Source organism: Hemicordylus capensis, chromosome 1, assembly GCF_027244095.1.
Source record: "Hemicordylus capensis ecotype Gifberg chromosome 1, rHemCap1.1.pri, whole genome shotgun sequence".
Taxonomy (NCBI): domain Eukaryota; kingdom Metazoa; phylum Chordata; class Lepidosauria; order Squamata; family Cordylidae; genus Hemicordylus; species Hemicordylus capensis.
This window is the reverse complement of record NC_069657.1, coordinates 276,185,374-276,207,300: the sequence shown is the minus strand read 5'-3', so window position 1 is coordinate 276,207,300 and position 21,927 is coordinate 276,185,374. Positions and strand designations below refer to the sequence as shown.

Here is a 21,927-nt window from a genome sequence, read left to right as displayed (position 1 = left end):
CAGGGGATAGGGCCGCTCTGGGAAGCACACCTGCCTGCTTGCATGCAGAATGTTCCAGTTTCCCTCCCTGGCATCTCCAGATAGGCCTGGGATAGGACCTGAGCCTGTAACCTTGGAGAAGTCCTTTAATTATTTAATCCTTCCCCTCTTTCTTGCCAGCATGCTGGAGCTGCCCTTTAATTCCTGCCCAATGTCTGGAGCAATGTTAAGCCAGAAGCATGGTGAAAGAATTAAAATGGTGGCTCCAGCCACATGGAGACTGAGAGGAGTGCTGCCACCAGGGCCCACCTGCGGCACTGAGAGGAGAGGCACTTCTGCTGCCAAGTGTCACTTTCAGCACACCAAACACTTCTGAGTGCCAAAGGAAGTGTGAGGAACCTGAATTGGCTTGATGAGGCGACTGCCATTTTACAATGCCAAAATTCTGTTTTGAAAGATTCTAAAACTGGCAACACTTAAGACAGGCCCAAGTGTTGTTATCTAGACAGTGGTACCCAGCTCTTTCCCCTTTCCAAATTTACATCAAATAGTTAATGGTTGCCCATTTATATTTAAGTGCCCTTAAAAATCCTGAATACACTGGGAGAAATCCCCATCCCTGGCCAGATTCATAAACCTCATCATCATAAACCCTGATCAATAGCTCTTCTGCAGCTGTTTCTTTAGCAATGCTGCTCTTTTTATAAAAAATAAAAATAAAAACTTTATTAGAACAAAATTTACAGTGCAGAACAAAACTGATCCAAACACAAACAGCAAAACATCATACAACAAACCCTGATTCATCAATTCATCCACACTCTAATGATGTCTGGGGCAAGAAAACAACCATAATTCTTTCAATTGGTGTAAAGAATGAAATCTAACCAGATTACATAAAAAATGTTATTTGTGGTCTGGTTTGCATGGGAATGAATAATATTGGTTAACTTTTCTGAAATCGCAATATGCCATAAGTTCTTGTACCAGATATCCATCAACATGTTTTGATTTTTCCAGTGCTTGGCTATAGCTAACCTGACAGCAGTTAGCATAAACACTACTATTTTTTTTTAAATGACATATCTGAATTGACCCCAGCACATATATTTACTAACACCAGCTGGGGGCATAATCCTATTTTCTGATTTGTGATTTTACTCATCTCTGTGAATACCTCTGTCCAAAAGTGTAAGACTCTGGGGCAGCTCCACCAAAGATTAAAAAATAGGTTCCCTTCATCCCACAACCAATCCAGCAAAGCGGAGAACAGTCTTTATGGATGTGTGCTAATTTTACTGGAGTCAGGTACCATTGATGGAAAACTTTAAGAAAGTTCTCCTTAATTTAGGCCAAGGAGGAAGTAACCAGCTTGCATTTCCATATGTTCAACCACTCCTGGTCTTTGATTTCTGGTTGGAAGTCATTCTCCCAAGACTCTTTAAGGCTGGGTAGTGGGTTAAATGTGTGGTTTATGATCAACTCATATAATTTTGAAACCACACCTTCAAGGAAGTCCGGGGCTTCCAAAACCAGAACTCCAAATTTTGTTAATTGCCTATTGGCTTGTGCTTAGGGGCGGAGCCACCTCTGAGTGAACAGGTTCAAAGAACTCAGGCCGCCATCAATCAGGGGCCATGCCTGGTGCCCCAACCACACCCCATTCACCTGACATCAGCCACGGGGGGCGCGGCTTTGTTTGCAAACGGGGCCACAAACCCCAATTGAGAGCAAATACTGGGCATTGTGGCTTTTGCAGCATGGCCGGGAGCTGCTCTCCCTGCCTTTAAAGGGAAAGCAGCTCTGGCTGGTATTTACTGTCAAATGGGGCATGCAGGAGTATCTGACGTCAGATGCAGGGGGCATGGGTGCGGGTGCTGTGGTGGGAAGAACACAGGCCTCCGGCTGGCTTCCTCCGCCACTGCTTGTGCTGTTATTTCTGTGGTAGATATAAAGGATCTGCATTGTAAAAGATGTATCTATGTACAGTGCAGAGGATGCAGAATTTCCCCTATAGCCTCTAGGTCAATAGGGTTTCCACACTGGTAAAAGTTACACTATCTGGCAGCTCTGCTGCTCTTAAGCTTTTACAGTTGCTCAGAAGAAAGTTCACAAATACTGAGACAATTCCAAACTGAGCCAGTGAGAGTCCATCCATCACTAGGATAAACAGGAGTGATAGCTTTGGTGATGAGGTATCACAAGAAGGCATCATAAGGAAGTTAATCCACAGGGTAAGTTAATTAGGGGGTAAGAAGTAGCAGAAGTGTATGCAATGTGAATATCATGATTAAGAATTTCCTTGAAGATGTCTTTTGAACCTGCTGTTGGGAAAAATGCTTACAACGTGAAAATAGACAACATTTTACTCTTTCCAAACATTATTTCTGAAATACCTGGAATTCTCCGCATCTACTGCCAGTCAGTTATTATTTATTTTTATTTATTTATGTATTATTAATAATCAAAAGAGCTGTGGGATAATTAGCATTCCGTGTAAAGGTTGCTTCAGTCCCAATCCAGTTCAGGTACTCCAGAGCATGGATAATTAGCATGTCAGCAGGGCTGTGTATGGGGCTATGGGAGGCATGCATGGAGTTTCCATTCTGTGCAAAGGCCTCTCATGATGCCTGTGTATGTGCTCCTATGCACATATGGAGGAAGGGAGGATGCCAGACTCTGTGGAAAGCCTGGTGGGGATACTCTGGATTGGATCAAACCTCTGCTGTTTTCCCAATTGCCCTGTTTTGTTTATAGTAGTAACAAGGTACAGCATAGAGGGGCCCAAGAAAGGACTACAGTTTAAAACCACTTCCAACCCCACTACAATCCATTATTTTCTTGTCGTTTCCCTACTACACTCCATTTTTGTCCCTTCTTCTTTCTCCCTAAATAAATGTAAGGCCTTTGCAGCTATTCACCCAGTACAAGGTGCACAAAGTATGTAGATTGCGTAACAAAACAAGTAGTTTCAAAGCTATAGCTGGGCAGGAAATACACTTTGACAGCACTAAATACAAGCCCTGATATATACAGTTCAGCAACCCCCTCTGTCTTATCAGCAGAAAATCAATTGTCACTTAAAAAAAAAAAGTCCTTTGTTGATGAATGTAATGCAGACACCACCACCACCTGGCCAGACAGGGGAACAGAACAAAAGTAAGGGAGCTACATAAAACCACTGTTTCTTAAATAAGACTGATCAGTGACCTCCTTCCCCATACACTGGAAATCTCTATATGCTTATGGTTTATTTATCATCAGGGAAATTAATACAGGACTGAAGTCCATGTGTCAGAAATATATATTTTTATTATTATTATTATTGTTTACACAGACAGGTGTTATTGACGGGTTTGTTTTATCCAGACATCGAGTCCTTCCCAAGGACCTGGGATGGCTGAATTTTATTATCAGTGTTGTTGCTGTTATTATTATAGATATCGTCACAGAATATAGGCTGTTACCAGTAAAGTTGCTTTTGTAATTGGCTGATGGTGATTTCTGTGGCCCCTATGGTGTTGAGGTGCTCTTCAAGTTGTTTTGGAATTGCACCTAGGGTGCCAATTACCACTTGGATTATTTTGGTCTTTTTCTGCCACAGCCTTTCAATTTCCATTTGTAGATCTTTGTATTTTGTTAATTTTTCTGTTTCTTTTTCTTCTATTTTGCTAATACCTGGTATTGCTATGTCGATTATTTTGACTTGTTTTTCTTTCTTCTCGACTACAGTAATATCTGGTGTATTGTGTGGCAGATGTTTGTCTGTTTGTAGTTGGAAGTCCCATAATATTTTTGCATCTTCATTTTCTACAACTGTTTCAATTTTATGGTCCCACCAATTTTTGGCTACAGGTAGCTTGTATTTTTTGCAGATGTTCCAGTATATCACCCCTGCTGCCTTGTCATGAATTGTTTGTAGTCAGTCTGTGCAATCTTTTTACAGCAGCTGATTAGGCGGCTCACTGTTTAATCTGCTTCTTTACAAAGGCGGCACTTGCTGTTTGTTGTTGATTTTTCTACTCTTGCTCTTATTGCATGTGTTCTTAGTGTCTGTTCTTGTCCAGCCAGTATTAAACACTCTGTTTCTTTCTTCAAGTTGCCATTCTTAAGCCATTGCCATCATTTATTTATTCATTCATTCATTCATTCATTCATTCATTCAATTTCTAAACCACCCTTCCAAAAATGGCTCAGGGTGTTTTACACAGAGAAATTATACATAAATAAGATGGATCCCTGTCCCCAAAGGGCTCACAATCTAAAAACAAACACAAGATAGACACCAGCAACAGTCACTGGAGGTACTGTGCTGGGGATGGATAGGGCCTTACATTGTTGTAAGGTGATTGCTTTGGTTTTAGAAATAAAAAGCAAGAGAAATGGACAAAGTATCAACAGCTCTCCAGAGAGTCTGCACACACACATACACACAAAACCGAAAACACCACAAATTAAACAGAAGCAAGATGTGTAGCTCGTTTGCTTCCACAGCTATAGAAAGAGACAAGGAACTGATAATTAATGAAACACACACACATTTTATAACTGCTTCCTTCATAAATACAAAGTAATCTTAGGTAGATTTAACTAGGATTTTATTCAGAACTCCAGTTTCTCCTCCTCCTTCCCCACCTTTTCTTTCTGACACCCCCAGCCCCTGCCCCCTCTATAGGATCCCCACAGGGGCAAACTTTTCAATGACAAAATATAGAAGATTATTAGACAGAATAGAACACAGCCTTCCCCTTTATAAAACCAGAACTTAATTGATTTAAAATTCAGTGACAAAGTCTTGAAGTCTTTTAGAAGGTCTCCTGTCACGCACACTTCTCCTAGTCTTGGGTTCCCGGGCATAGAAATTGTTTGTTCTTCTGGTACTGAGGGTTATCCATCACTTCCATCAGCCTCCTCTGTGAGGTAAAAACTGGAGTTAAGATCAAATTCCTCTCCCATCCCTCTCTTGAGATCAGACTTACAAACTTTTTAATATAACATAACAAACAAACAAACAGCCAATAGACACAAAATTGGGGACTGTGGAACAAATTTTCCAGCCCATGAGCAGGTGTTCAGGACTGAAACCATTAGCCAAGGGTGCTGATTGATAGGCCAACAAGGCAAGATAGGGGTCAGGAGCCTTGGACAATAAGTGTTTTGCTAACTGGACTGCTCACTCAGCTTCTTTGAGGAAACAGAGGGCTGGAGGTGATATGCTGAAATCCATAAATCTGTTACAAACTGTTGGAAAAGGTTTGAAGAAACTTGAGGTGCATTATCAGAAATAACCTGCTTGGGTATTCCAAGGTGGGGGGAAATGTGCTTCATTTTACTGATGACTGCTTGAGAAGTAGTGCTGGGTAGCTGAGCAACTTCAATACGTTTAGAAAAGCAGTCTATCAATACAAGATTAGAGCTGTTATCAAGGTTAAAAAAGGTCAGTTCCAACCTTTTGCCAAGGTCAACTTGGGAGGACAGGAGGCATAAGTGGTTCCAGTGGATTGGTTTGTATGCTGGTACAGACATCACAGTGTTCAACCCACTTTTGGAGCTGCGTACTCAGCCCTGGCCACCATACAGACATCTTGGCTCGTGCTCTACATTTTGCAATTACTTGATGACCCTCATGAAGTTTGTGCAGGATGTCTTGTTGTAAGGAGTCAGGAATTACCAGTCCGGAGTCTTTCAGTAACAGGCTCTGTTTTACTGTGAAGTCTCCAGAGACTGCCTAATATGGGTGTAAGGAAGCATTTGATTTAGCTTTTTCTGACCAGCCTTCTTGGCAGTGGATGATGACATTTATTTATTTGTTTGTTTGATTGATTGATTTCTATACCACCCTTCCAAAAATGGCTCAGAGCAGTTTACACAGAGGAATAATAAATAAATAACATGGATCATAAGATAACATGGCATAAAGTTTCATCTGCCTCTTGCTTGCGTTTCAGTTCATGCAGACGTCTATCTGTTACAGGCAGAGATTTTAGGACAGAGGCAACAAATTCATCAATTAAAAGTTGCTCTTGGGCATGGTCCTCTGGTGGCATTTCAAGAAGTAGAACCCTGGAGAGGGTATCAGCTGCAGTGAGTTTTTTCCTAGGTACATGGGGGATTGTAAAATGAAATCTCATGAGTTGCATATGGAAGTGTTGGACCCTCAGTGGTAGCTCGTCCAGAATTTTGCACCCCAACAATGTAAGAAGCGATTTGCAGATGGTTTCTGTGTGAAACATTAATCCTAACAGGAAGTCATGAAATCACTTACCAGCCCATGTAATGGCCAGGGCCTCTTTTTCTGCTTGAGCATATCACCATTCGATGGGTGTGAGTGATCTTGATCTTGAGTTATAGGTTGCAAGCAAGCTGGAGACTGTTCCTGGAGGAGGACTCCTCCTAAGCCATCGGAAGAGGCATCAGCTGAGACGGAGTGTAGCATGGTTGGAGTAGGCCCAGAGACAAGATTTTAAAATGCCTCCCCCCCGAAGCTCAGCTCATGAAGTAAAGAAATCTTAAGAGGCTGAATTGTGGTAACAACAAGCATCTATCTATCTATCTATCTATCTATCTATCTATCTATCTATCTATCTATCTATCTATCTATCTATCTGCCACAATAGAACATCATCCTAAACTATTTTTTTAAATGTTTTATAAATTGTGGACAATGCAAGTCCTTTAATGGTACTAGAGAAAGACATGCTGTTCTGGTAGCTCCAGATCTTAACACTCACATCAATGTCGGAGGCTGAATACAACTGAAGGAAGCCTGGGCGGGTGCGTGGCTGGGGGAGTCAGTCATGTGCCTTGCTTCTGGGGGGCTCCCCAAGGCAGTGGGCGCTCAGACAACTGTCTCCCCTTGCCCTATTATAGTTACACCCCTGAGCTGAGACCCTGATGGCTTTATTCGGATTGTAGAGGACCAAAGGTAGGGGCATGCTGAGGGCATTTTTAATCTCTTCAAAAGCCGTTCTTTGTGCCTCACCCCAATACCATGTTTGTAGAGAGCTTAAGAGGTCTCACAGTTGTTTTGATTGCTTTGCCAAGTGAGGGAGAAATTTCCCCAGGTGAGTAACCATGTCCCCAAACCTGAAGATGTCACTAATGTTTTGAGGTTTTGACATCTGGACAATTGCACTGACTTTTCCTGGATCTGGTCAGACCCATGTACTATCAACAATCTGGCCAAGGAACTTGATTTATGTTTTTGAAAACTCACATTTATCATTAAGAGTGATGCTGGAGGTCTCCAACCATTTCAGGACAGCATGGAGTCATTGATCATGTTGTGCTTGTGTGGATCCAAAAATGAGGATATCATCCATCTGGCACAGGACCCCTTCAAGGCCTTCCAGGAGTTGGGACATCTCTTTCTGGAAGTGCTCAGGTGCTGAAGAAATGGCAAATGGCAACTGATTAAAGCAAAGGCATCAGAATGCTGTGATAGATTTAGTTAATAAAGCAGATTCGGGAGCCAATGGGATCTTCCAAAATCCTGACTGGGCATCCAGTTTGTAGGAAAAATTTTGCATCGCCAAGTTGTCCTAAGGTGTGTTCCACCCAAGGGAAGACATGCTGTTCATGGCAGATGCTTTCATTGAGTCTAGTAAGATCAACACAGATCTGTACTTCCCATTTGGTTTTGGTACCACCACCATGCCTGCACACCAGTCAGTCGGGATGTCTACTATTGAAATGACACCAGGGGTGTAACTATAATAGGGCAAGGGGAGACAGTTATTTGGGGGCCCACTGCCTGGGGGGGGGGGCAGAAGCAAGTCACATGACTGACTCCCCCAGCCGCGCACTTGCCCGGGCTTCCTTCAGTTATATTCATCCTCCAGAACTGATGTGAGTGTTAAGACCTGGAGCTCCCAGAACAGCATGTCTTTCCCTAGTACCAATAAATGACTTGCATCGTCCACAATTTACAAAACCTTAAAAAAAAAAAATCTAGGATGATGTTCTATTGTGGCACATAGGTGTGTGTGTGTGTGTGTGTGTGTGTGTATGTATTACTATGCTTTTTGTTCACTATTCAGCCTCATTTAAGATTTCTTTGCTTCATGAGCTGAGCTTCAGTGGGCGGGGGGCATTTTAAAATCTTGTCTTTGGGTCCACTACAACCTTGTTATGCCCCTGAATGACACCCAACTCTAGCATGCGCTCCAGTTCATCCTTTACTCTGGGCAATAAGGGCAGAGAAACTCTGCATGGTGTTGCTAGGGCAAAGGGCTTTGCATTGTGAAGTTCAATTTTATAATTGCCCTCCAGTTTGCCTAGGCCGTGGAACAGTTTGGGGAATCTTCTCTTGATGTCTGCAGCTGGATCAGTTGTAATCCTCTCTGTCCTCTTCATCAGGCCTAGGGCCTTGATTGCTGGGCGGCCCAGCAGAGGCATGCGGAGGCCATCCACTACATATATCTCTTGAGATATAGTGTCTTGACCACGTCTGAGGGTAGTGTAAATTTTTCCCTTCACATCTAGCTGAGATTGTCTTGGCCCTTTCAATATCTTGTAGGGTTCTTGAAGTATTGGTGCTTGTAAGTTCCTATATATAGAGAGGGGGGTCACTGTTACATCTACCCCAGAAGCAATTTTAAATTCTATTTAGTGGCCTAGGAAAGCTATTTCCATGTTGCTCAAGTCCTCTTCCAGTGATACTGTTCCAAGCATAGCTTTGGAGCGGTATACTGCAGCGTAATGCCCTATTTTTCTACAGTTCCTGCATATTGTATCATGAGCAAGACACTCTCTCCTCCTGTGGGGAGACTTGCCACACCATAGGCAGTCTTTTGCATCCCTGACTTTCAGACACCCTTTGAGCCTCATCTCTGCTGGCATCTGGAGATTTTTTAGCTGGGATCTGGGTTTGTTATTTATATGTGGCATCTGGGATGACTTTCTGCTACCATCTATGGTTTCAACTATGGTCTCCTGTTTGAAATCATTTTGGAAGAGAGTCTGTTGTCTCTTATGTAGGAAGCCTGGAGGGCCTTAGCTTTGGCTGTCTCTAGGGTGAGATTTGGGTCATTCTGTCGTGTCTCTGACAGGTGGCTGTCTCTAATCCCTACCACCAACCTGTCCCTGATGAGTTCTTCATTCATTGCTCCATATTCACAATGTTGGATCAGGACATACAGAGCTGTGATAAAATCAGATACAAATTCCCCAGGCTCTTTCTTGCGTGAATGAAAGCGGGTCTGTTCAAAAATAATATTACACCGGGGTAAGAAGTGTTTGTCCAATGCCCCTTTTACTACATTAAATTGTTTTCTCTGGTCACCTGTGAGTCCCCTAGAAATGGTTATGTTCACTGCAGCTGGGTCCATAGTATACAAAGGGGTATTCAGTTGTTGCTCTTTAAGCTGTTTATCCAGGCCAGAAGTTTGGGCAAACCTCTGTAATCTATTTATCCAAAGAGGCCAGGTTTCAGGGTGTTTAAAATCAAATTGGGGGGGGTGTTGTTACTTGGAAGCAGGGTGGGGTGGCCATGACTGCAGCTCAGATTAGCAGAAATTGGAATGCACTCGCCCTTGAAAGTCCTTGTAGGCTAAACCTTTTCACTTGTAGGCCTCTGTTCTCAGGTGGCTGGAGTTGTGCTATACAGAAACAGGAGCAGTAGCTGGTTGTTCTACAGGGTTAGTAGACTTGATTCTGTGTCTCCCTGTTTCCATAATGAAGTTTGCAGCATCCTGCAAACAGTTATTCCCCACGCTGACACCATGTGGTGATAACAAAGAGCCTGGATACCAAGTTGAGCTGAAACAGAAACAAACTTTAATCTTCCCTGTCCAAACCTTCCCTTTCTCCCCACACAGTGCCACCTAGTGGCCCTGAACTCTATACAACTATTACCACAGCTTTATAAGGGTTGGCATCCCTTTCCAAGTTGGTAGGAAAGGGCAAATGATTATATGTTATCTGGCCTTCAGGACTAAGCCTGTAGCCAGCCTAAAGGTCTGGGGGGGGGGGGGGAATCACAAAAGTTGGGGTGGGCCAGGTTATATGTCAACAGCTAAAGAGCCAAGGCTGCCTACCTCCTCTCCAGAGCATGAGCCATGTCATTGTACATTCTGTACATACAGAGGCTGTTCTCACACGCAGGCAAAATGATTTTGCCTGCGCGTGAGAACCATGGGGAGCCGCATGGATCCTGGTAGTGGCACGGTGGCAAAACTGCAAGGGAACCTTAGCTGTTAGCCCAGGTTAAGGGTTCACCATTAGCCCAGGCTAACTGATCATGTGTTGGTGCCGCACAGCTCCGCACAGCACCCACACGCCAGCAGCCTCCTGTCTGGTGCTGACAGACTCTCCATGGCGGTGCATTATGGGAGTTCAAGGGGCCTCCTGGCCCCCAAATCTCCCCGCTGCCAGTAGAAGTCAGCAATCATCTGGGTAGGAGATCCGCCCATCCAGCAACGAGGTATGCTTTTTGAGGCTTCCTCCCTTTGCCCCTTCAAGCCTTTCTCACGGATCATGAGAAAGGGCTCACAACCTCTCTCTTGCATGTCAGGACAAAAATTACATTAATGAATGCGGCGGCGGGGGGGGGGTGGGGCGGACCATTTACTGTTTACTGACATCCATTTCCCAATATTTAAATACATATAAATAAAAGACAACACCCATTTCCTTTCATGCCTATGGCTATATCATTCAGCTTTAATCAAAAGCAATAGGCAAAATCAAAGAGGGCCAGTGCAATAGCATCATGTCATTATGTGGACAAGAACATAAATGGAACATCCTTTTCTCTGCCTCCCCTAAGTCCAACTTAAGGCCAATATCAGAAAGAGAATGAAAATACAAGCTAGGAAAAGTACCTGGGCTGGTGGAATCTTAACACTTTATGAAAAAAAGAATGAACATGGAATCACAACCCTATATTATTACCAAGGAGATTGGGTGCTCCAGTTGTGTGAGCTTCATTTCCAATTATCTGGATTTTACCAAGCAGTTATGAGAATAATGAATTCTCGTAAGTGTCATAAGACAGTTCAATGAGAACTACCTTATCTATACCCTGTATCTTTTCAAGCAAGAAGTTGAAGTCTGCTCTTTTCTCCACAATATCCCATCAAGTAAAATTTGTTATTCCAGTTCCACACCTAGCAACAGAAGGCAAGCAATAATCACAGAAAGAGATAGTTTCAGGAGGCTGCAAAAGACACCATATGAAATTCAGCCTTGGACATCAAAACCAGAAGGATGCCAAACAATTCCTTCATGTATGCAGCTGAAAGCTGGCTACTAACAAGTTTGCAAGCAGTTAATTCAATAATTCATTTCCCATAAGTATGCTAAAATGTTATAGTTTACTCAGTGGGGACCCGCGTTTGAGGAACCCAGCAATAAGTTTTACGATGAGCAGAAATCGAAAGCTAGGTTTTCCATACCCAAGCTTCACAAGCCTCACAAACAAGCAAAAGGAAAAGGGATGGGGAGGCAGAGGAGGAACTGTGCATGCAGTGGAGTCCCAGAGTCTGCAATTCATTTTAACAGTCTTTAGATCCAGTCTATATTCACTAATACACTTAGCCTCACAAGGAAGCAAGCAAAAAAGAAGGGGCGGGGGGCAGGGGCAGGAAGGCAGGGATGAACTGGGTATACCATGAAGTAGCGTCCCATAATCTGTTCTGCAATTTATTTTATCAGCCAGTTAAGACTTTGCTTAGGACTGGGTGGCAGCATCTTGTGTAACATGCAACAGTTATTCAGAGGCTGCACCTTGCAGAGGAGGACTACAGCCTGGGCGATTAACATTCTTTTAAACTGTTTTTAATTAGCAGCAGACAAGGTGTAAAATATTCATGCCCAAACACACAAGCACCGTTACTCCCAGGAAAGCAGCAGCGGCAAAGGAAGCTCTGAAGAGCTGGGTGCTGCACACACATTCCTCTTTGCCACACAGTAGTGCTCAGTCTCTCTCTCCAAATGCTTTCTCTGTTATGCTTACTTTATTTTAGTTTGGCTCAGGTGAACAGATTTTACACACTGGATTATTTGGGAACCAAAAGGACTTGGCTTGAAGGCATATGATGTAGCAGCCTAGGTGAGGCGAAGCAGATCTGGGTCCTGTCAGTGCTTTGAATGGATGGGTCTCAAGATTCAGTCAGAGACTAGTCTAGATAAATGATTCACTTTGCTGACCAAAGCAAGGCCAGGCTAGGGTGAGCAAGTTGCCTCACAGGAAGACCCAGGCCACGCAGAGGCCCATTGCGCAGGTGTGGCAGCCTCCAATATGGCCACGCCTGGGGGAAAGGGCCAAATTGGATGAAGAATGGCCAAATGGGCCAGTTTTGGACCGAAGGGAGGCCGGCAGGGGGAGGGGGAACCTCCGTGGACTGCCCCTCCCCCACCTCCTCCTCAGAGAACCCGCCCAGAGGAGCTAAGTTTTTTTAATTAAAAAAATTAAAACAACAACCTTGTGAACCCACCGAACGGGCGGGGGGGAGGCCGGGCGGGGGGGAGTTTGGTCTGGGGTTGGACTGAACAAGGGGTGGTTTGGTTTGACCCCAAACCATCAATGTGAACTGGTTTGGCATCAAACACATTCAACATCGAGCCTGTTTGCACATCCCTAGTCTGGCCTGTGGGGAAGCAGCAGGGCTCCCGAGTGTGGGAGAGCCTCTCATTGGGCTGCATGCAGGCTGCTGGCACACACAAATTCGCAGCAGCAGTCTGATCTTTGGAGGAGGAAGGTGCACACACAACGCTGCTTGTAGGTCCAGGCTGGGGGGTACCCCCCACCAAGATACCCCCTGGCTACGGGCCTGTAGGGACCAGGCAGTGAAGCAATATGGCCTGCTTTGCTGGAGTAGAATCAGGGATATGTGTAGTGAGGAGAGAACTGCAGAAATAGGACTTCATTGTTTCCCGGGAAGAGCAGGTTCTCCTGCGGTGGACAAAATAAAAGGTAGTGGTGGGATTTGAGCCATGCTTGCAATGGGCATCCAGTGAACCACAGGGACCAAAACTGACAAAGAAAAAGCACTTCCAGGGATTGTGTAGGTCAGGAAGCTGAAGAAACAATTAGCAGCAGCAATTTTCTTGTCTTTTATTTAAATTTTATATCCTGCTCTTCCTCCAAGGAGCCCAGAGCGGTGAACTACATACTTAGGTTTCACCTCACAACAACCCTGTGAAGTAGGTTAGGCTGAGAGAGAAGTGACTGGCTCAGAGTCACCCAGCTAGTATCATGGCTGAATGGGGATTTGAACTTGGGTCTACCCAGTCCTAGTCCAGCACTCTAACCACTACACCACACTGGCTCTAGTGGAATGCAGCAATCCAGGAATGTAAGCCCAGTAATGCAAAGAAATGAAGATGCAGGAATATTTATTTACTTGTTTGTCTGTCTGCTATATTTGTGTACCACCCCAAACTTCTGTCTCTGGGCAGTTTACAGCAACGTAAACAAATTAAAATAAAAATTAAAACCTTAAAACAATTTAAAACCACAAGTCTAGTTAAAAAGCTTGGGTAAACAAATGTGTATTTAGAGACTTCTGCAATATTCACAAGCTTTGCAGACTCACACGCATTGTTGGTTCAAAATCTTGTTGCAAAATGCTTTATAACTGCTCCCCTCATAAACACAAAGTAATTTTAGGTAGATGTAACTAGGATTTTATTAAGAACAACTTCAGTTTCTCCTTCTCCTTTCCCTCCCTTTTCTTTCTGATTCCAAGCCCCCCGCCCCCACAAACACTCTACACAGGATCCCAACTGGGCCAAATTACTCTATGACAAAACACAAAAGATTATTAGATAGAATACAACACACTATTCCTTGAGAAATTCAGAATAGCTTATATGGGGCTCCTGGTGGTCTTCCGTTGGCACTGATCAAATTCATAACAATGGACCTGATCAGTGTACTGCAGTTACTGTAAACCCTAGTACTGCAGTTTCAGCAATGCTACAGTACGACTGGGCTCTATAATCCAGATACAGGCAAACTTCACCATTCATGGGGCCGAAATCCGTGGTTGTGCATAACCACAGTCAGGTAATTGACACTGACCTCGGCATACGCATGCAGGGGGCAGGGGAGAGTTAATTTCAATGTTGCCATGCTTTCATGGTGGCTGCAAATGACCTCCGAGGTCATTTTAAGAGGAGCCATTTTGTGGCTCATTTTTAAAAAAAATCCTAGAAAGATCACAGAAAAATGGCAGAACTTGGACTTCTGGGGGGCATTGCAGCACAGCAGCAAACCCACGAAGCACGGGACAGCACTTTATTTCCACCCTTTTCTGTCATTCCCCTCCCCCCACTTTTTTGCAACCTCTGGGAATCTAACACCCCATTCCCATTGGCTCGCAGTTCCATTATCCGTGGTTGTAGTGGAGAATGGAACTCCCACGGATAACGGGGTTCACCTGTAACTTCAACAGTGTTCTTAGGATCAATGTGACATCATTGCCATGTGACAACTTATGTCCTATGGGTGAATCAGAGGCATAGGAAGGTTGGAGTGGGCCCAGAGACAAGATTTTAAAATGCCCCCCCCTCACTGAGGCTCAGCTCATGAAGTAAAGAAATCTTAAATGAGGCTGAATAGTGGTAACAAAAAGCATAGTAAAATTTTTATATATATATATATATATACACACACACACACACACACACACACACACACACACACGTCATTTATTGGTACTAGAGAAAGACATGCTGTCCTTGTAGCTCCAGGTCTTAACACCCACATCAATTTCGGAGGATGAATACAACTGAAGGAAGCCCGGACGGGTGCGCAGCTGGGGAAGTCAGTCATGTGATTTGCCTCTGGGGGGCCCCCCAAGGCAGTGGGCCCCCAGACAATTGTCTCCCCTTGCCCTATTATAGTTATGCCCCTGGGATGAATGCATTTTCCATGTTGGGAAATGTCCATCTGTGATAGAAAATTCAGGCAACAAGTACTTATTTAAACAGCCAGTGTGGCAGAGTGGTTAGAGAGTTGCACTAGGTCTAGTGAGACCTAGTCTCACTTAGTCATGAAAATGACTTTGATACAGTCACTGTCTTTCAGCCTACTCTGCCTCACAGAGTTGTTCTGAGAATAAATCTGGCAGGAAAGAGAACCATCAGGACACTTTCAGTACTGTGTCGCATAGGCTATAGGGGGCTGTTGTGGGAGAGGGAAATTTATTTATTTTATTTATTTATCATATTTCTATACCACCTGATATGTATATCGCTTCCAGGGGCAAGGACACGCTGCTGAAGCCTTGGCTGCTTGTGCTACCCTCATGCCACTGGAGCCTAATGGGAGGCACACACACATATGACAGGAGCAGCACTACAGGGCATGTAAGCTACATGGTGCCTGCTCTGTGAGTTTACCATTTGCTGGCAAGGCCAGCATGATATTGTCACAACGGCCAGACATTGTCATGGCTTGAGACATACATCATATCCCATTCTATTCAGGTATGAGGACCAGAGAACAAAAGTGGAAGATGAAATGAGGAAACAGGGTTTGACAGTGTTCACATGCCATTTTGTATTTTGTTTTTGCCTTACAACTTGCTTAAGTGTCACAAAACGATCCCCCCCCCCTTTGGCTGAAGAGGAGCCTTAGAGAGGGTTACATTTCTTCATGTTCTCACACACCATCTGCCTGGTGTTTCTTTAATCTCCATCTGTTACCTGAGATTTTGCATCAGCGTGTTTTAAATGGCATATTACCAAACACAGCCAAACTGTGCATCCACAACAACAAAATGTACATTTAACACCGAGGTATGTTTATACTCATCTTAATGGCCACCATTTCTCAGATCATTTCATTTTTCTATTACCCCTTCCTGTTTTAATAATTCATAGGCTGTGATCTTCTCTTCATTGCATTTATTCATCACCCCAGCCAACCGTGTTGGTTTAAAAGCTGCTATGCAGCATGCAGCAATAAAAGACCATTCATTAGGGCTGCATTGCTCATGAAATCTGATTGCATCTGAAATGTTTGAATGGTGTGAGGTGTGTGGGTGTGTAATAAGTTGCAATCCTGCTCCTGTGACATATGTTTTCATGCAGAGAGGAGGTCACAGAGAGATTCCCCACAGGAGCCAAGCAGAACCCTTCCCCTCCCTGATCTCACTGTGTGTCACCCCAGGACTTTAACTCATCCTTGGACCCTATGGCTGGCCTAGCTCCTGCTTCTCCTGAGAGCATGCAGGGCCCAAGGAGGAGTGGGCTACTAGGGCATTGAGTGAAAAATGCAGGCTAACTCCTGCTTCAGGTAAAATGCCTGGAAGTGAAGAGATGCACAGGCACAGCTATGGCTTGCCGAGCACAGTAGTAGGAGGGAATGGGAGAGAAGGATTTCAGGCCTAAAGCCAGAAATGTTGAAGCAAGGGGCCTACAAGGGGTGGGGAATCATTGCAGAACAGTGAGGACATCAGTGTAAGCAGCTTGATATCAGGGCCAACTCCAGATTTCAGAAGGGCCCTCAGCAAATTGCTCTCTTTGGGGTCCCTTCCTCCTACCTGGGCCAGCCTTCAGAAAGTTACTCTGCTATCGTCCTATGAAGACCATGGGCACACAGAAATGGTCTCAGGGCAGGGGCGCACCTAGGTAATAAAGCATCATTAAAATGTTTTTTTAAAAATAGCAAAATCAGAAACAACGATAAAACAGAACCAGACAACTCATAAGTATATGAGATGCAAAAATTAACCCAAACTGAAGGACCATTTACAGGGGTGGCTCAAGACCCCATTGTCAAGGGTGTAACTACAACTGAACAAGTACGGGCGGGTGGGGGTAGATAGGAGAAATATTGTCCCTGGGTCCCAGGGGGAAGGGGACTAGCTGGCTTTGCTTTCCTGCTCATTCTTCTCTGAAGAATAAAGAGGGGTGGGAGAGGGGCCCACCTTCACTTTTTGTCCCATGCCAACTTTATTCTGCCCCTGCTCAGTGTGCCTGAGAGAGGGTGCCAAATGCCCCACTCCCATGGCCTCTAGCAGCAGGGCACAGGTATTTTACTCCTTATGTCATTATAGCAGCTCCAAGGCAGAGGGAGTTATCAGCTGGCTCTCTATTAGGCCTGTGCATGCTGAAAGATGTAGGAACTGATATGATCCGACCCCACAGCAAAATAGTTGGGAGGACCCCCACCACACACACACACACACACACACACACACACACACACACACACACACACAATCAGATTAGGTAAGATCAGTACAGAACTTTGACATTTCCAACATTCTGTCGGACCATGCTAAGGATCATTAGGAAAAGGATTGAAAATAAAAATGCTAATATTATAATGTCCTTCTACAAATCTATGGTGCAGCCACATTTGGAGTACTGTGTACAGTTCTTGTCACCGTATCTTAAGAAGGACATTTTGACTGGAAAGGGTACAGAAGAAGGCAAACAAGATGATCAGGGGCCTGGAGGTCCTTCCTCATGAGGCAAGGCTACAGCATCTGGGTCTTTTACTTTGGAAAAGAGGCAACTACAGGGAGACATGATAGAGGTGTATAAAATTATGTATGGAACAGAGAGAATGGACAGACAGAAACTGTTCTCCCACTCTCACAACACTAGGACCAGTGGTCATGCCATGAAACTGATGGCCAGGAAATTTAGGACCAACAAAAGGAAGTACTTTTCCACACAGCACATAATTAATCCATGGAATTCTCTGTAGCAGGATGTGATGATGGTCACTAGCTTAGATGGCTTTAAAAGAGGCTTAGGCCAATCCATGGAGGACAGGTCGATCAATGACTACTAGTCTGATGGCTATAGGCCACCTCCAGCCTCAGAGGCAAGAGGCCTCTAAATACCAGTTGCAGGAGAGCAACAGCAAGAAAGAGGGCATGCCCTCACCTCTTGCCGGTGGGCTTCTCAGAGGCATCTGGTGCGCCACTGTGAGAAACTGGATGCTGGACTAGATAGGCCTTGGGCCTAATCCAGCAGGGCTGTTCTTATGACCACCTGCCCTCTCTTGTAAGGATGTGCACGCATTGTTCATTCACTCCCTTGCGGGGAGGGGAGGGGTGCCTCTAAAAAAAAACAGGTAAGGAGTTCCTTACCTGCTTGCCCCTCCCCCACCACTTCCCCCCTGCCGGCGCTCATTTTAGAAACAGCCACGCAGGGCTGCAGAGTTCCTTCCTGCAACCCCAATCAGTGCTGGCACACACATGGCCAGCAACACAATGCTGACTATACAAATGGCTGGTGTGTGTGCGCCCCAGCCATGTGTGTGCCAATGCTGATTGGGGCTGTAGGAAGGAATGCAGCAGCCCCATGAGGCTGTTTCTAAAATGAGCGCCCGCGGGGAGAAAGCAGCGGGGAAGGGGCGAGCTGGTAAGGAGCTCCTTACCTGTTTTTTAAAGGCACCCCACCCCCAGCCCACCCCCGCCGCCACCTGTCGAGCCGGCTCAAACGCCAGTGTTCGAACAGGTTTGGTGCTCCAGAAAGGGAGCGCCAAACCTCTTTGTGCACATCCCGACTCTCTTACCCTCTCTTCATCCACCTCCCCTACTTGGGACTATGAGGAAAGCAGGAAAAGGCAGGCACAATGTCTTCTTTGCAACTGGAGCACAAGAGCCAGCCCAACAAGCTGCTTGCTTTTTGGTGCAGCTTGGGCTTTTAAGTGGGGGGGACAACACCTTTTGTTGTATTCTATCCTGTAACCTTTCAAAAATTGTTAATTAGAAGTTTGTCCCAGTGGGGATTCTGCAGAGAGTGTGGGATGGGGGTGGGGATAAAGGAGAAGGAGAAAAATGGAGTTGTTTCGGCAAATAGCTTAGTTGAACAAACACAAGATTGCTTTATCTTTGTGAGGGAAGCTGCTATAAAACACCTCCCTCCCTTTAAATCACAAGGCACCCTGAAAGGCAAGCAATGTAATGGCTAGCTCTTCTGCTCTGGGAGTGAAGAGGGCATCGCACTTGCCCTATCCTGACTCCCATGCAGTCCCAAGTAAGGGAGGTGGAGAGGGAAAGGTCCAACAGGCATGTCAGAACCTCAACAGAGTTCTGCAACAACAGGAGGAAGTTTAGTCAAGAGTTCCAGCTGTCATGGGTTCCTTCTGTTGCTGTGAAACTCATTCCTATAATGCCTGACAGAGGGCATACTAGGTCTGACATGTGAGACCCGACATGCTGCAGCCTGACTCCCTGCTGTGCTGCAGCATCACTGGTGGAATGTCCAGAGTTGGGACTGCAGCTCTTCTGTCAAGTGTCCTGAGAACCAATAGGGGACTCATTGGCCTGCCATACAACAGTTGTTCCAGGCCATACCGTAGTCTGAGCAATGACATTCAATGGAGCAATAGGACACCTGACGGCCTGCCCATCTTGACCCATCTTCTACCTCTGACCCTTCTGAGCCTTATCTTTTTGATCCAGCACTTGACCCCAGCCTGTCTTAACCCTGTCTGCTGCCTCTGGCCCCTTTGACCTTCATTTTCTTGCTCTGCAATTAGTCCCCACCCCTGGCTGCATCTGCCTTGGAGCCAGGCCAAGTCTGGTTTCCATCAGCGCATTATTGCCGCCCAGGAATTGGGTGTTATTGAAAGGCAAACGAGGAAGAGCTCCCATTCCTCTTGAGTTTAGGGCTGCCAATTCTGACTGAAGCTAATCCGGGAATTACACACACACACACACACACACACACACACACACACACACACACAATTTTTCACAAAATCAAGGCATTAAATCCTCCATGATTGTTTTCAATTGTTGTCCCCTGGGGATGGATGCCAGACTCCAGGCTAGTTTTGGAGGGTTGGCAGCCCTACACAAGGGTTTCCAGCACAAACTAATCTCTCCTTCTGATGCAACACCAAGAAGGAGAGAGGACTGGGTTGTAAATGTGATGGGTTTCAAACATCAGGTGTAGTTTTAACTGTTTTATCCTATCAAACAAAACAGCAAATTTCAAAAATCACCAAGATGCTGATTGAGAGAGCCACTCTTGTTTAAGCCCCCTCCTAAGTTTTTTGAGATAGTTCCTTGATGTCAGGCAAAGGCAAGAAAGGATGATAAAAAAAAAAAATAGCAGGTCTCTCTTGATCATTTCCTACCCACCCTTAACAAATGTTTGATGGTTAACATAGCTCTCGAATTATGTCTCGCTTTTTCAGGAAAAGTCAGTGCAGTATTCACACAGCTGACCTCTCCAGCATTCCTACCATTGCTTCCGTCAAGCCTCTCTGGCCAGGATCCATAAGCAGTCAATTTAGTTGACATAAAGAGGGTTCTGCATGACACCTCCGGTTAAAATTCAGGTGAGGTTTTGCTAATCTAGGTCATAAAACATTTTCTTAGCTTGTTGTTCTTAAAGACAGTAGACAGTGTTTTCTACTTCCTGCCTAACCTGATGATATCAGACTGTCTGAGCAGAAGAGTGAAATGAGTGGCTTAGTCTTTCACAAATGGAGAATTTGCTCTCTGCAGTCTGTCTGTTACAGTGAAACCACTTTTACTTACACATCTTTACATGTTTTAAGGAATAGCTGTTTCCCCTCATTGGCCAAAGGCAGTTTGCCTTTTGGTATATGTGATTTAGATTTCCCACTCTTCTTCATTCTGGGCATGGCTGGTCCAAGGTGTTTTAAAGCCTATGGTAGAAAACCCAAATGCCTCTTCTCTCCAACTACCTTATAATAGATTAAAGGGCTTACAATTTTCTGCCCTTTAATGTTGCCCCAAATCTGCTGACTGAGGCAGCCTCTTCACTTTAATTCGTGGTTGGATTGGTCCTCATGTTGGCTCATCTATATATTTTCAGTGAGATTTATTTAAGCATATTGAGCATATTAATTTCTTTAAAGTCTCTGACTGCCAAGAAAAACAAAAACAGTTCTTAAGATATATATCTTTTCCCTAGTTATCAGTTTGAATAAAGGTATGACAAGGGAAACTTACAGACTTAAACTGGTTTAATAATCATTCTCTCTCCACAGGAAACCCTAGAACTGTAGTTCTTAAAGTAAAGTAAAGTGTGCCATCAAGTCGATTTCAACTCCTGGCGCCCACAGAGCCCTGTGGTTTTCTTTTGGTAGAATACAGGAGGGGTTTACCATTGCCTCCTCCCGTGCAGTATGAGATGATGCCTTTCAGCATCTTCCTATATCACTGCTGCCTGATATAGTACCAGCAGGGATAAGGCATCTCCAATTTAGGAAAAAACTATAGGGAGATACAATACCTCTATCTTGTAAGGCATTGGGGCTATTCTCACGATTAACAAAAGTCAGGCTAGGAGAGCCTAGCCCGATTTTTGTAAATCGTCAGAACGGGCTGCGAGCCCAGTGGTTCTAGAGCGGTTATTCAAGAAGAAAGAGAAACTATCAATATACACTTGTAGTGTAGATATGTCCTTAGTCATCTATGCACCAGAAGTACTGCTGTGCAACCAACAATAACATCTAAGCTATACACTTGAGTCTACTCTCACCGGATTCAGGCATAACAGGGAATGGGAGGCAGAGCAGCCAGAGGTCTCCAAACCTGAATGTCCAAACGTTGAAAACCGCAGTTTGAACCCTAACTCAATCCAAGGGTTCATTCACCACATTCCAATTTGAATGCTTGATTTGAAGAGAGCCTCCGGTTTGTGGCTGCCTCCGTTACATCCAAATTCAGTAATGGAGGTAGCCCTCTCTGGGACCGGAGTTGAAGGAAGGAACTTCCCCCGCTCTCCATCCTGATTGGCTGCTGTGGCTGTCCATCAGTCAAAGGAGGAAGCCTGGCAGCCACTTCCCCCTCTTCTCTGAAGTCTCACAGAGGAGGCCATCACTTATGGCCTAATTCAGACAAGTAGGCATGTGGCAGGGATGTGTGTTTTGAGTTATGTCAGAATGGGGCCAGTTTGGAGAATACACTGACTGGCCCTGCTCACCACATGTTTAGGAGCATGAGCACACATTGTTCTCTCTCTCCCACACCACCATGCGCCACAAGCAAACAGCTC

At 44.8% G+C, this 21,927-nt stretch overlaps 1 long non-coding RNA gene across 2 annotated transcripts in view; it reads right to left on the bottom strand.

Moving 5' to 3' along the window:
- Window positions 1–21,660, bottom strand: part of LOC128340376 (uncharacterized) — a 47,075-nt gene extending 25,415 nt beyond the window's left edge. The window contains exons 1-3 of one of the 2 annotated variants that reach the window (XR_008313656.1): window positions 21,412–21,660; window positions 16,473–16,556; window positions 7,196–7,366 (exon numbers count right to left, since the gene is read on the bottom strand). This is a non-coding gene — a long non-coding RNA (uncharacterized LOC128340376). The remainder of the gene's footprint in view (window positions 1–7,195; window positions 7,367–16,472; window positions 16,557–21,411) is intronic. The other variant, XR_008313657.1, reaches the window with a different exon arrangement.
- Window positions 21,661–21,927: the final 267 nt, after the last annotated feature.